This window comes from Orbicella faveolata, unplaced genomic scaffold (assembly GCF_042242905.1).
Source record: "Orbicella faveolata isolate gen_17 unplaced genomic scaffold, um_ofav_v1 contig_48, whole genome shotgun sequence".
Lineage (NCBI taxonomy): Eukaryota > Metazoa > Cnidaria > Anthozoa > Scleractinia > Merulinidae > Orbicella > Orbicella faveolata.
Window position 1 is genome coordinate 12219811 of NW_028301578.1, and position 16258 is coordinate 12236068.

The 16258-nt window shown below is 41.1% G+C and overlaps 1 long non-coding RNA gene and 2 pseudogenes across 1 annotated transcript; 1 reads left to right on the forward strand and 2 right to left on the reverse strand.

Moving 5' to 3' along the window:
- Positions 1-1292: 1292 nt before the first annotated feature.
- LOC149096567 (uncharacterized) lies at positions 1293-2542 on the reverse strand (annotated as a pseudogene).
- A 5079-nt stretch (positions 2543-7621) lies between these two features.
- On the reverse strand, positions 7622-8901 carry LOC149096568 (uncharacterized). The gene is made up of 2 exons (XR_016204657.1): positions 8064-8901; positions 7622-7716 (listed from the first exon to the last, which is right to left on the reverse strand). It is a non-coding gene; the product is annotated as an uncharacterized LOC149096568 (long non-coding RNA).
- A 3740-nt stretch (positions 8902-12641) lies between these two features.
- LOC149096569 (uncharacterized) lies at positions 12642-15077 on the forward strand (annotated as a pseudogene).
- The last annotated feature ends 1181 nt before the right edge of the window (positions 15078-16258 follow it).

Genomic DNA, 16258 nt, shown 5'->3' on the forward strand with positions numbered 1-16258 from the left:
TTTTTGTCATGCGAGAGATTGGCTAATATATTTTATTCGGAGCATTTCGAAACGAAGGAAATCACTGTGAAACTAATCAAGATAATTAAAGATACTTTCAGGAACACCACTTACAGTAAAGCAATAAGATTTTGCGTCACCATGCAACATCAATAATTTCGATGGCATGGAAAATGGCGGAGCTGACTGGGGTCTTAAGTCGACCAAATGCATCAGGCGCGCGCAATTTCTACCGTCGATCCCACCAAAATTGCCGCGTTATTTCCGAACTCCTAGAGATTTTAGCCGAATTTAATCATAATTAAGACAGCCACTAAAAAGTTAAGCTTTGTACGCCGCATATACATAGAGAATTTAAGAATTGTTGTTCACCTGCTTTACCGGCTTGCAGTTTGTATATTTTCGCTTCCAACCCTTACAAACCTCGAGGCCAGGAAAACCGAGAGTGGCATTGAAGTTTTGCGTTCGACCGTGGTTAAGTTGTGACCTGAGTTGACCTACGATATGCCTGGTGAACAAGCAAGAATGTCCATGTAATTGTTGGTAGTTCTAGGCCAGTAGTCCTTTGAAATCAGTAACATACAGTTGAACCCCACAATTTCGAACTCTCAGAGGAAGCAAAAATTAGTTCGAAACAGCCGATAGTAAATGAATGAAGGGCAAGTCCGAGGGAAAAGGTTTGGAGTTCGAAATAATGAGTTCGAATTAGCGGGGTCCAATTGTATATCATTCCACATTACGCAATAGCCTACCGCGTACTAAGCACTAAAAGCAGAATGCACTAAAATTCAATTCAAAAGTGGAAATCCCAGGGGAAGGAGGAATTCTCTACGGGGAGGCCCATTCCGAGGTTCAACCCCTTACCCTTTTGTATACCATTTTGCCAGAAAAGGTGCCCCTTTTGTATACGATTCATTGAAAAAAGGTTCCCCTTTCACATACTTTCATAACTGGCCCTTATTATAAATAAATCGCTGGAAAGGAAGTTCATGTAGTGCCTAACAAATGACATTATACAGCCATAAGGTGCGTCTGTTTGAAATATTTTAATTAAAGGCCCTTTAACATAACTAAATGACATATTTTCCTAACTTTTCATAAACCTCAACTCAATCACTAACCTTTCATATACCTAATCCCAAAAAATTACCCCTTTCGGGCGGAGCCTCCCCGTATAGACCATAAAAAGGTGTAACAGCCCCCGAGGGAGGGTTAAAATACGGGAGGAATAATTTATTTCTGTGCAGGGTTCTATTTTCTTCTTCGTTTCCAGTGTACACCAACGATGTCATTATAAGAGTCGAAAGGAAACATTTTACAATCATTTCGTACTTGGAGTCTCAAGATACACTGCATCAAGATGGCGAGTTTTTTTCTTGGCTCAAGATTTTCATTTTTTCATCTAAGTTCATGTGTTTATCCTCAAGAAAGCTGCTCCGCACGAACATCAGGGAATAGACGACAACGTTGCGTGCAGACTCGACGCGCAAAACACGCAAGTCTTCGACAGGCACACGCATTTCAGGGTCGGGAGATTTCGACTCGAAGTTGAGAACCGTGGATTTATATGATTTGTAGCTGCCAGGTTTGCAGTAGGCTTTCAAGAGGACGCACCATTCCTGGGATTCAGAGATGACTCGCTCCGAATACGCTTCATGAGATGAGTACAAAATGCATGGGGAGGGGAAAATCGCTGCTGCCCAGCTAGCGATACCAAGATACGCTCTGTTGAGTTCGAAGTGGCCCTCTTCTGGCAATATACCATTTGAGCCAGCGGGGATAAGGCCGTTCTTTATGATGGACTCCAGATGTCTAAAATGAGTACCATACCATGCTAGATCCCAATAGCGGCAAATACCATCCCACTGGGCTCGCGTGCCTTCGTCAAGGATGCTCTGATCACGTGTGAGTTCCTTAGCTACGACTTCCTTTTGGTACTTTATCAGTCACACTCTGTGTACAAGGCACTTACCTCTGAGCTCTGTGGTAAAAGACAAAATTTTGCCTGTCGACGCGCGCGGTTTGGATCAGACTACGTATCTCGGGCGTGGCACTTTCGTCCAGAACAGTCCTTCCAAACTGGTTTTTGATGTCAGTTTTCGCACCATGTTGGAGTAAAAGCTCAACGATCAGTGTATGACCATAGTATGCTGCATCATGAAGGGGCCTGCTACCAGTAGATTGTACTTCATCGATAGATGCGCCTTTCTCTTGGAGTAACGCGCACGTTTCATAGAAACCTGACCTACTTGCGATGTATAGCAGTGTCCGAGCGCGCTCATCCTTATTTTTCAGAAGATCTTTTCCAGACCTGATCTCGGAAGCAAGCGCTCTTGTATGCCCGCATGCTGCCAACACAAAGTGGTCAGACTTTGTGATGACAAACTCGTCCAAGCCACATTTTTGCACGTACCTGTCAGCTGTTGACGTGAGCATGTGATAGACTACAGATGCCATTGTGTACCACATGCACAAGGCTTGCTTTAAAAATTTCTGCTTTAAAGATTGAAAATTATATAAGATTTCGATTTAAAACTTACCTCAACACAGATTTATACATTCAGTAATGTCAAAGCAGCATTGCAAATCACTAGTAAGGTGGTAAGTTTGAAAGCTTCTCTGGATCTCATGACTCTTGGAACCAGCCATACTAACAACAAATAAGTTATTACTGCAGTTATAGGTGAACAGATGGATGGTACAAATAACCACTTTGAAGTTCTTGGATCTAAGGATGGAAAAGACAAACATTGAATTAACTATATGGTTGGTTGCCTAGTGGTTTAGGTTGGACTCGGAATCGAGTGGTCTGCCGGACCGCAGGAGCTGCATAGGGTTATTACAGTGTGCTCTTGTGCAGGACACTTTACTTTCACATTACCTCTCTCCACACAGGTTTATAAAGGGATATAAGAGGCAAGCTATGATAGATTGGCATCCCTTCTTTGAGCCACTTTATGCGAGGGAAACTGTAGGATTAGCTCTGACAATATTATGGGACACTTAATTGAAGCAATCCACGCCAACATTAAAGTCGTGCACCTACTTCAATGCTTTAAGAAAGTACTGAAAATGTGAATTGCAAAGGAAAACAAAACAAAAGAACTGAATAAAAGCTGTCGATCGACACTCAATGGGCATCTCGATTGACTGTACTCCGCTGACACTCATTATCAACATCTTGATTTACACCTGATCCACACTCGACCGACAGTCAGTTGATAGTCGGCCGAGTATCAACTGACTCATATATATTCAATCCACACTCAATGTCGTGTCTGTGAAAATTAGTCAACTCTCAACTGACTGTCGACTGAGATGTTGATCGAGTGTTAAGGGAGTGTCAATTGAATATTGATCGAGTGTCAATCGAGGGTAACAATCGACACTCGACCGCGAATGCCTTTTATAGTACACATGATCCAAATATTCTGCATCTGGCAGAGCTAGTCTCCCAGTTTCTATTACTAGCATCACATGTATTGCAAGTGACTATAGCAAGCAGTGGTAACAATGACAGAGGTATTCGCAGTATCGCATGGTGCAAACAAGGACAGGCATTGAGTAGAAGCTGGGGCTTATAGTGACCAAAAGCACCTACACACATTCATTAACCTCTGAAAATCCAGGAAAAAGTATTTCTTCATTTAAATAGGGGAAAATTGTCTATTAAATATTTACAGTCAAATTTGCAAAACTCTGAACACCTGAAATATGTTTGGAATGTTTACTGCTTAAATAATCAGTCACAACCAAGATCTTCAACTACAGAAACCACACAAAACAGACGAGTTTCCATTGGTCATGGAACAAATCTGTTTTGTTTCAAAATAAATCCTTTAATTGTTTTTGTTATACAAGAATTTAGATAATTGCTGACATCCTAATTAAACACTAAAGAAGAGGGTTTGGGATATTTTTAATGAAAAAAAAAAAATTTTCACAGACCATCAACGCAATGTGCCGGGCCAATGGGACTGAATGATTGGTAAGGGTGGCAGTTAAATCACTCGAGCGCAAATGATCCGTATCAGTGCTTTCATTGTACAATTGTTTGCTCACTATAGATAAATCGAGTTGCTATTTTAACCAAAGATGATAATAAAATATCTAGCAAGGTCAGCCATCAGTTAAATTATGTGTCGCTTTGCTTGAGTAACCATCCGTCCCAGCTTGTCAATTCTTTTTTTCCCTCAAACTAAATACTGAATGTGGCTCTTGATATGAAAGAATAGTGCTCAATTATTTAGACTTTCAGAAATTAATATATAAAGACAGAGGGTATATCTTAGGATTAAGTGAAAACCAAACACTAAATTTATATAGTTCTGCGACCGACGGAATCCCTCTGTTGTCTGTGGTGTCTGTAATTGTCTGTGGTTTCTGTAGTCTGAAGATCTCACTTGTGATATGAAAATGTGTTCCCTCTACAATTAGGTTCATTTTCATGCAAATCAACCTCATTTTTACATGAAAGGTTTTGCATGAGGACTCATTTTGAAACACTGACACGTTAGGTTACTCACAAATGGCGTAATAATTATCCTGAAGGTTGACATATACACAACATAGGTGACTAAATACTAGTGAAAGCTTTTCCATGTTTTGATTTATGATCTGTTCTCTGGAAAGCATGGAAAATGATATTTTCAACCCTCTAAAAATAGAAAATTTCCTAGGGGGAAGGCATCCCAGCGTTTACAAGGAATTAAAAACACATTTTCAATTGCCTTCCCTTGACTTTCGATTTTCTTATTATAAATGTATTTCTCTCAACATGCATCTTTCTGATATCATCAATAAAAGTTCTGTTAAAATGTCATTAAGATGTATTTTCCGCAAGGTAGATAACCCTGAGATTTAATACAGAAAAAAATTGTGATTATTCATGCTTTATGAGCAGGCGGTGTTGGACACGACTCGCAAAGCATGCCGGGAGAATTTTACCCGAAGCTCATTTTCATCTGATCGCTGAACGGCAAACATCTCCACTGCTGATGGTGATGTGGAAATATGACTTATAGGAGGTTCGTTCGCATCCGAATCTGAAAGAAATCTGGAATGACATCCATATGAAATGTTCCGCAGGCCAAGTAATAGCTGTAGATGACCTAGGCTCGATTTACAAAGCCACCATTTTCAGTGCTGAACAGATGGTTTTAGGAATCGAAGCTTCGCGGTTCGTCGGATCTCTACGGTTGAAAAACAAATTATTTCCGTTTCTGACCTCTTCGAATTCGATCTTAACTTGCCGGAATTGAACCTACCTTCGGCACTTTCCTTCTTAATCCTGGTTCTCATATCCTGCCGACCTACCTGCGACGTAGTCGCCGGTTGCAACAGACAACGTTCGGCGATCTGTCCCGGCGGGTCCCCGGCTTATCTGCGATGGATCGCCGACATACTCAAATTTACTCGAAATGCAAATCGAATTGCGCAATTTTCAAATAGTTTACCTATAAATGTGGATCCAATCGTCTTACTGGAGTACGTTGCGTCCGCAGATGATGTTCACATAAAATATTTTCATCGCCGACAACCGCCGACAACCGCCGGCTTGCCTGCAAAGTTGAACTCAGCTCAACTTTGCAGGCAAGCCGGTGGTCAATGCCTGGGATAGATTATGATTCGGCGATAAATGTTCACATATTCCGTAACGGTGTCCCAGGCCGTGTCGGCGGCTATGTTCCAGGTATGTCGGCGGCATATGAGAACCAGGCTTTAGATATCTCGACTTGTGTGTGAAGTGTATCAGTGTATCGCTGGCCGACAACATGGTTGTTAAAAGATATTATGTTTTCGTTCGACGATAAGAGAGCTGAGAAGTAAAACGTACGAAGAAAAGGGTTGAATAATTCGAAATCAAAGCAATGTTTTGTCCTTGAAAACTTGTGCAAAGCTTGATTAATCGAGTTTCGCCCGCTATATTTCCTTATTAACCAAAAGGAATCATAAACAGCTTGCTAATGAGCTATGGCTCTTTCAAAATAACAAAAACAATTTGCAATAAATGGAATTAAAAAACCTAGAAGCTTAATGGAAGAAGTAGGGTATGTTTTGCTTTAATAGAAGTGGTAAAAAATAATTGTATTCGTGCCCTGTACCAGGTCACACTTCCAGCAAATTCTTGTTCAACTTACAAATCCAAGATTAAATATGTACCGTGTGGATCTATTTTGTAGACAATGGGATAACACGATTTTGGTCTTGTTCAACTTCCTTGAAATATCATAAAATATTTCCTGGCAATATCAATGTTCAAACTGATGCGAGTGTGAGATTTCTCTTCGCCTAGTGTTTAGGTGTTGGATGTAGTTTGTATCTGCTCCAAGTGTCCATTCCTGGGTTCTCAGTACATGTGAGGCCATGTAAAAGGGAAATCAGGTTCAATGGAAAGAAGGCTTCGTTGAATTACATGAAATGAATGCTTTTGACAAATAATATACCTCATGCTATTTAAAGTGGTTGCAACTAAAATTGCAGATGGGGGATGTGAAAAAAAACAACTGACTTACATTTACTTGCAAATAATAATTCAATTCCAAAGTATGCTTTTTAAACTGAATATTTGCAAAGTGCTGACAAGCACAACAAAAAACCAGCAAAATAGCACAAAAACCATATTCTGGAAACAGCGGCCAACATTAAGTTCACTTATAAATTAGTAAACTGGAAGATTGTGAATGATAGGCACGGTCAATTAGCAATGAATGAATAGCTCATGGTCCTGTACCTTCATTGCATATCCTCATATCACACCTCTGCTGAAGTTTACGGTTCAATGTAACTTGTGTAAACTAAAGGGAGCTATTTACCCAGAACAGTGCTATGCAGGCCATTTGAAATATCTGTCAGTTTAAAATTTATTATTTACTGCAAGTCCTGTGGTCAACAACACAGTGATCGTGTACCGATATTAACATTTCCTACATTGGCTGTTAAATGTTTTGCCAAAAACAGTCTCCACAGCTCTTCCTCGTGTCGACTCGTAATGACTGTGACCAACTGAATTCAGAATAATCTAGCATGTAGCTGTATCCTAGATCATCTGTAGTGAGATGTTTTGACTGAAATAACTAAATTGTAACAACATTTTAAAATACAAGCAGATGCACTATATTGAACACTTGCAGTAGCTCTTAAAACTTGGGATTGCCATGCAGCTTTCTAAGTAGTCACTTGCATTATGTCATTATGTATTCTGTTTTGGTCTATTCCATTCTAAATTTGATATCCTAAACAGCAGCATGCTGTAGCCTTCCTTGTTAGATCACTACAGTGTAAGTGGATAAATTTAGTTCTTGGGAAATATAGCAAAATTAAGTCCAAGCCCATAGTCTTTAAAAATACCAGCGGGTAATTCAGCATTTGCTTCAAACACATTGGCTGGTTCTGCTCCAGGTAAGTTGACAATTATACGTAACTATACACATGAAACACTTATTATTTATTGATGTATAGTCTCCCACTACTACCAACATTCAAAGGAAAACAAGCATAAAGAAGTGAGAGATCAAAAATAATCAGCCATAGATGACTGACCAATAACATCCGATCCAAGAGTAGTAAATTTCTGTTAGAGATAACAATTCAAGACAGGCAGTGATCATGATAGTGAAAATTCACTGTAAATGAGATGATATCTTTAATGGACTAGCATCCAAAGCAGGATCCAAAAATCTTGAACATCGGCCAAACAAACGGATGACATACGCGCTACAAAAAAAAAAACGTAACAAGAAAACATTAAGATGTAAAGGGAACAAGCCGAGCCACAAAATAACAATGGTAGAAATCACACAACTACTCCTGACAAATCAAGGAAAATGCCCCGGCTTCAAGTCCGATTTTGACCGTTAAAACGGCGGGGCTCGCCTGGGCCCGCCGGACTTTTCTTAAAGTTCAACTCTCGAACTAAAGTTTCACGCAAAAATAATTCACAATACTGATCCCTGTTACCCCGCAAACGACCAAAGAATATCCATGTCAAGCGCGTGTGGTACACAAACGTTTTTAACATAGCATGATTCTCATTGACTAGTTCTGATACAAAAATTGCTTACCTGCACTTGAGACTTGGCAAATAACTGGTCTAGATATTACACTAACAGCTCCTAGAAAATGTTCGCTTGATTCTCATGATGAGTGCAGAAATCGGTCGAGAAACGACAACCTACTCTCCATTCGCAACGAAAAATGTGTCCGCCATTGCTCCGGCTGACACGACATATGATTGGTCGAATACTGTCACGTGAACCGTGTCCAACACCGCCTGGTTTATGAGAGAAGAGGTGAGAAGTTTAAAAAAAGAATGAATGGGAGATGAGTTTTTGTTCAGTTTCTCTAACTTACTGCATGGGCTGGTAACCATAGGAACCATCCTTGTTATTTTCAGTTTATTATTTCTTCTTTGGTTGTTTTCCACCAGCTTGGAAAGTTATGTATTTTTAAAAACGGCCTAAAATTTTTTATGTCTTCTCCCATGTCATTGTGTTGTTCTGGAAAATATCCATACCTCTCCCATAGAGGACATTTTTGTTTGAAGTTCCTCCCCTCTCCCTCCCTATCCCTCTGTAAATTCCAGTTTTAGTTCATACTTTCCTTTACGCTGCAAGACAGAGATAATAAATTCACTTCCCTTTCTTCTCGGTGCAAGACAATAGTAACCTTTGCTTCCAGCCGTTCGATTTCCTACCGGGTATGCGTGAATTACGTCAGCATGTCACATATATTCTGCTTTGTTATGCAAAATGTTTACACCCAATCAAATTTTTAGTTATTTTCAGTTGAACTGCAGCGGATTAATTGAATTTCGACTTTTCCACCCTTAATTTGTTAGAGAAACTACAGAAATTTTGTTCAAAACTACGAAGTACTTAGCGAAACGAAACAACTGGCTGAGAAAAAAAAAAAAGCTGGTTGCAGATAAACAAACTTTTTGAAAATTATGAAACCTATCACCCCTGACATCATGTTAATAGCTTGTTAACTTCAATGTGTAGTTCCAGAAAAATATCCGTACCTTCCGTACAGAGGGGATTTTTTCCAAGACCCCCCACCCCTCTGGAAATTCCAATTGAGCTTGATACATTTCTTTAATTTTTTTGGTCTTAGAGAACCCCTTGCCCCCCCTGGAAAGTCCAATCTCTTCTGTTGATGAACAGCAATAGTTAAATTCTGGAACTGTGCAAACACCAAAAGACCAAAGATTGCCACTTATTCATCATCGAACAAAAGTTTTGAATTCGATGAGTACATGACGAACCCATGTCAGTGCAGCGTTGCCAGTTTTAATTTTTAGCCAGTCACAGGACAGCAGATATTGTCGGCAACCTCGCAAATGGACAGCGTTTTGAAAAACGATTGAGAGGTTGTAAGCAAAGTTCCCTCTAGTCTCTCACTGAGCAGAAGAGGATGGAATCTCTTTCTTGCAGGGTAAATTTCCTTTAAAAATATGTCTTTGAGACCCCCCTCCACCTTGGAATTTCCAAAAATCCTCGTTGGGTGGGTATGGATATTTTCTGGAACCATGCACTATTCTGGCGCACTGATTGGGTTATTCTCGCCTTCAAAGCTTTGTCGATTGCCTCACTAGACGACACGTGAAACGAATGATGATCCAACGCTTGCCACGGGTTTATGGTTTCGGGAATGTCAACTCTGCCTTGTCCTTTAACATAGTAAGATACGATGCAGCCATATTTTTTTCCATTGGGATAACAAGTCTCCCCCTAAAATATAATCATGACCATAATTAGAACAGAATATAGAGATCGGGAAATTCGCGTAACCTTCCCGGGGGGGGGAGTGGCAAGTGTTTGCAAGTGTCGATAAACTAGAAGGGTGGCCAACATTAACAGTTCTACCTTCAGGATCTGGTTCTGGAATCTCCGTTCTTAGCTCAATTAATTTGCATTGATGTTTCAGCTATCATTTAAAATCTAAGCCAATTTTCCGGTTATCAGTAATTTTTGCATGTTAAGGTGTTTCGATCATAACAAGGACTTTCAATCAGTTTTTTACCGGACGTGAGTCTTCCCTCTATTCGGGATATGTCCAGAAATGCATGCAGTAACGAAAATGGCAGATTTGACAAAATTTTGTTGACGATTTTGACCGATTTCACGAAATTTGTACATCTGTTGGAATTTTGGCGAAAGTGACGATTTTGCCAAGGTTGTTGAGAAAATTATATGAGTGAATATCGCCAAAATCGTCAAATTCGCCAACATGTTAGGCCTGTCTCTGATGATATAATTTGTATAAAAATCGCCAAAATCGTCAAATTGGCCATCACGCTAAGGCCGTCTCTGATGAGATAATTTGCATGGTTATGGCTGGCGAAAAAGTCGTCAAAATCGTCAATTCCACCAAGCTGATTCCGCTTTGACAAATTTGACTAACATTCGCCAATTCGTCGACATTCACTCAGTTTGACCAAATTTCGTCAAATCTGCCATTGTCGTTATGGCGTGCATTTCTGGCCAAAAGTGCTTTATTGGAACAATGTAAAACTTACACCAGTTATTACAAATAGATTGACGTTTGGGTAAGACCTGAATTTTGCCGCGAGCTAGATGTGATAGAAATAAGCTAACACTAATATGAAAAGTACGACTCGATTCACCTGAATAGCTGGTATCATTTCTTCCTCCACAGGCCTGCTCCCCACTATCCGTTCATAAACGTGACTGACAAACCTCGCAAAGAATGCCATCTGCTATTTCTGATGATGAACTACAAAAACTCTGCAAGACCTTTAAATGTAAAACAAAGTTTTACTTATCATGTTCTACTCTGTTGGTGTAGAAACATGTTAAAAGTGTCGATTGCCTAAATAATTATTGAGCCCAAACATATCGATCTTTGTTATGTATATGGAGGTCGTGGGGGAAATGCCATTAATTTGACAAGAGCAATGATCATAATACCGGAATGGCTACGTATAGTGCACTAGGCCCTTGTTTAAAGTAAAGTCTGCATACGAGCCAAGTGGCCCATCAGACATACACCGACTTATGTAGCATGAAGCGACAAGGAATATTTCTACTTCCCCCTGGATGGGATACTAGTCCATCGCAGGGCCACCCACAGCATTAAGTTCGCCGGTACCCATTTATACACCTGGGTAGAGATCCAGAGGCACTGAGAGTAAAGTATCTTGAACAAGAACACAATGCAATGTCCCGGCCAGGGCTCGAACCCGGACCGCTCTATCCGGGGACGAGCGCATACACTAACCATGAGGCCACCACGCCTCCCTAGGCCTTTGTTTACCGACAGTTTTAAATGGCTTCTATGCATTCAATTTACCTCTAGTACTACATCAAAAAAACACTTCGCGGGGGCTCAATTTTCGACTGAACTTCCTAAAAGCTCTTAATGGTTGTTCAAAAAAAATTGAATGGTTTCAAACAGTATGCTACTACAAATCCATCAACGACTGGACGAAATTGTTGGAAGTCGGCGGACCTCAAAGATATTAAACATTAAGTGTGTGGAAGTGGAGAGGGCTCACTCTTATTGGGAAAATACAAATTGTCAAATCATTTGCCATTCCAAGATTTATGTCTGCAGCTTCCCTTATTCATGTTTCCAATGATCTCATGTACGCAGCAAACAAAGATTTTTTTAATTTCATTTGAAAAAGAAAGGATAAGATAAAACTATTAGCTTTGATTCATAACATTGAATATGGAGGGTTAAAGATGCTTGACTTAGATTCTATGATTCTAGCACAAAGAACTATGTGTTTGAAGAAGTATATTGAAGATTATGCTGGTCCTTGGAAATTTTTCTTGAGTTGAGTTGATATGAAGCTGTAATGAATCAACTTGTGTGGAGTAATGAATACATTCTGAATGATGGTAAATCACTATACCGTGCCTTCTTTCACAATGCATTCAGGATAAGTTAAGTCGGAGATTTGGTTTCCAAAGATATTTTTCTAGGAAGTGAAAAAATCCTCAATGTAAAACTGACTCCAATTCAATGTTTCCTGTTAACTGGAGTAGTTAGTGCCATACCGAATGATCGGCATTCTACCGTCAAGAGAAGGAAAACGTGTTCACGTTGAACCGAATGTTTTCATTGAAAAATTCGTTTCTAGTGCCAATAAGAGGCGAGATGTTTCTTCTTTCAAGCATCTCCTCCAAAACACTTTACAGAGAATTCCGTTCCAGTAAAGAAATTCCTTCGACCACTCAAACGAAAGAAAGAGCAACCTAACCACTCTATAGATTGGTAAAGAGTTAAGTCTGCATACAAGCCAAGTGGCTCGTTAGGCCGGAGCTTATCCCGGTTTCAGTAGCATGAAGCGACCAGGAGTATTTCTACTACCCCATGGATTGAAAAGAAATCGGCTCATTAGCCTTCAATTTTACTTTGGACACAAAGTTGGGAGTACTTCAATATAAATTGGCTGGCCATCCATAAAAGCGAATTAGAAGGTTTTTCACTCAAAGACGTTTTGTTCGGTAAATTTGATATTGATGAAGAATTTATAGTAATTAACCACATTCTTTTGCGTGCGAAGTTTATATCTATGGGTATAAGCTCTACAATACAAAACCGTCTTTAGAAGTTTTTAAGGCTAAATTGAAAGCCACCTCTTAACATAAAATTGTTGATTGCCAAAAGAGATGGTAAACTTGTACAACGTAACAAAAGGTGGGATTACTTTATTCCCGTATTGGTATAAGCATCTCTCCTTTCTATTAAGTTCACTGGCACCAATTTATACACCCGGCTGGAGGCAGGCACTGTGAGAGTAACGTGCCATGATCAAAAAGTCCCCGGCCAGGGTTCGAACCAGGGCCGCTCGATCCAGAGACGAGCACGCTAACCGTGAAGCCACTGCGCCTCCCACCATCCCAGTAATGCTAGTGACAAAAGCTCAGTGGCACTGAGAGACAGTCTCCTCGAAGTTTCTGTCAAGGGCAATAGGGTGCCTTTGACAGAATAGGCCTAACAGCTGCATTTTGGACACGCTGTAGCTTAAAAATTTGCACACTGGGAAGTCCATAGCTGAGTCAAGAGGTAATAAAGGCATGGACAATTGTACACAGACTATCCTCAGATAGTTATTTCGTAATTTTTTTTTTAATATTATATAAATTTTAGAATGTAGTCCTGCATACCTCAAGCACAGGCAACAGAGTAATGTCATTATCATCAATGCGTAAACAAATGTTGCAATCTAACTTATTTAGCTGATACGTGTTCCAATTAAGGTAATAATGTTACACTATGTAAATATGTCACACCTTCGCACTAGCACCTATCACACAGCGCGCACAACCACGTCATTAGCATAAAGCACTACCACCGTGCATTTGTATAAATTAGGCAGTTATTCAAATTAAGACGCCCAGTTTTTCATACCGCAAAGTGAGTAAACAACATGGTGGCAGCGTGCCGGTTGATTATTCCTCAACGGATATTTGGATCTAGTGATCTACTAGTCATGTTTTCTCCGGTTTAAACCAAGAAGACTTCGAACACACCGTTTCCAGAATTCAAAACAACAGGAGATGAAAGCACGACCTTGAAACCTACATCGAGAATTTGATAGATTACTGCATAATGCAAAATTGGTACGATACATCGAAAGAAACCGACGAAGCCAAGTGAACCAAGCCGGATAAAGCTATGGCATGCCTCAGGGCATCTGTCTCCTGCGGCAGGAACGGTGCACAAATACAGTCTGGGTTTAAGCGAAGCCGATTTGAAGAAACCTCACAGTGTTGTCAATGCGTTAAGAGAACATTATGGCGCTAGTGTTGGAGTATCACGGGAACGACAAAAATCCCTTTGCCTACTGCAACAAGTAAATGAGTCGATCGCGTCATGGGAGACGAGAATACGAAATCAAGACTTTGCAGACGAACTCATGAGGGACCAATTTATCGCCGGCCTAACGTCGGATGCCCTTCGAGTGAAGTTCATCGGGAAAGGGCACAGGCATAAAACCATTCAAGCAAAGGTCAAACTACGCAAAGTGGTCGAAGTCGCCAAAACATTCGAGGCAACCACGTTCGCGAATCAGCTAATGAAAACAGCCAGAAACACACAGCAGGAGCAGGTTAACTACACAACCAAATCGCCCCAGTTGTCACAGTGTCTTTGGTGTAGCTTGAAACATCAACAGCCCCGTCAGCAACAATGCCCGGCAATGGGAAAAAATGTGGAAAATGTGGTATCTCTGGCCATTTCGCGCGCGTCTGCAGGCGTGGAACACGACGACAAGCTCGACAACAACAGTCCAAATTTGTCCCTGAAGACACAAACGAGGAAGCCTTACCTAATACATGAGAGAAAACAAAAGTCGTGAAGGCGCAGATCAACTCTGCATTCACTTGCAATACCATTCCCAACACTCTTCTGAGAAAGCAATTTCCTAACTCAGAAATTCGTCGGATTAGAAGCAAGATAAACACGTATGGAAGTGAAACTATGCGTCCTGAAGGCCAGGTGACCTTATGCTGCGAGAGAAGGGGCAGGATTTACACCATGGATTTCTTTTTGGTAAACGTTCTAGATGAGAAATCAGCACTTCTCAGTGGAAGGGATGCACAAGCCCTAAATTACCTGAAGGTGTACGCTGACGAGACGGCAAACGCAGTTGAAGAAATTTCGCAAAATCCGGAACCAGCTCCACCACTAGGAAAGCTGACGAAGGACAATGTATTACAGTGCTACTCGAACGTATTCAGCCCAGGGCGTGGAAATCCTGTAAAAACCTCCATACACATCGAGCTGGATCCCAATGTCAGGCCAGTGCGCTGAGTTCCCGTGGCGAAGTTGGACAGAGTAAATGAAGAGTTAAAGAGACTTTCTAATGAGGGCATCATAAAAACAGTCACACAACCCAGAGGCTGGTTCTCAAACATCCTGGGGAAAGAAAAGCCAAACGGGAAACTTTGAATATGCATTGATCTAAGCCAAACCATCAATATGGTCATCCGAAGACCCAAGTACACGATACCGACGATTGAAGAAAAGCTTCCACTTCTAACCAATGCAAAAGTTGTCACTATTGTTGACGTCTCAGAGGCCTTTCACACCATCGAGTTGGACGAAAAATTATCGTTACTAACCTCGCTTTAGGGGCCAAGCGGTCGCTACTGCTACTGCAGGATGCCATTTGGGATAGCCTCTGGACCTGAAGAGTATCAACGACGGCGACATGAATTCTTAGATGGTTTGCAAGGAGTAATTAACAATGCCGTAGATATCTGTGTCCTCGGATGTGGCAATTCAAAAGAGGAAGCTGATCCTGATCATGACAAAAATCTCACAAGCCTATTACAGAAGTGCAGCGAGTAGGATCTCCGACGGTCTGCGAAAAAGCTTCAGTATAAATCTCCTTTTGTCACGTTCACGGGGCACAAACTCACGGATAAAGGGGTGGAACCAGACCCAGCCAAAGTAGACGCAATCACAAAGACAAGGCTGGGATGCAGCGCTTTCTTGGCATGTGCCAGTACCTAAGCAAGTTCTGCCACAACTTGTCGGAAACAGCTCTTCCGCTGAGAGACGATAAAAGAGAACTCTACATTCCCGTGGTCAAACAACCATGAAAACGTGTTCGACACAGCCAAGAATCTCATTGCATCAGCGACTGCACTACGTTACTACGATCCTACTCTGCAAGTAACTCTGCAAGTGGATGTGTCTGAAGATGCAAACGGTGGCGTGCTGTTACAAAACGATCAGCCTGTCTGTCATCGCACAGACTGAACAACACCGAGAAGAATTGCGCTCAAATTGAAAAGGAGTGTCTTGCCATTGTCTCTTGCATGGGTAAGTGGCACCAGTACCTTTATGGAAAACACGACACCACAGTACATACATATCATCAACCGCTCGAGACAATTTTCAAGAAGCCTCTTAGCAAAGCACCTAGCCGACTGCAGCGAATGATGCTCAAACTACAAAGATACCAGTTTTCAGTTTGGTGCAAGAAAGGAAAGGAATTTTACGTTGCCGACACTTTGCCTCGTGTACCTGTCGCTGATTACCCTTCAGCAGCCAATGTTGAGCAAGAAAACGAAGTGTTCCGGTTGGAAATAGCTGAGATGGATATTGAGCCAAACAGAGTCACATCTGAAACCATGCAACAAATCAAACAAGAGACCGCCAAGGATTCGGTCCTGGCATCCCTGTGCGATGTGGCAGCTAGTGGGTGGCCTGTAGAAAGGAAGGAAAAGCCGGAGCATCTATGACAATATTGGAGTTTCAGAGACGAGATTTCCGT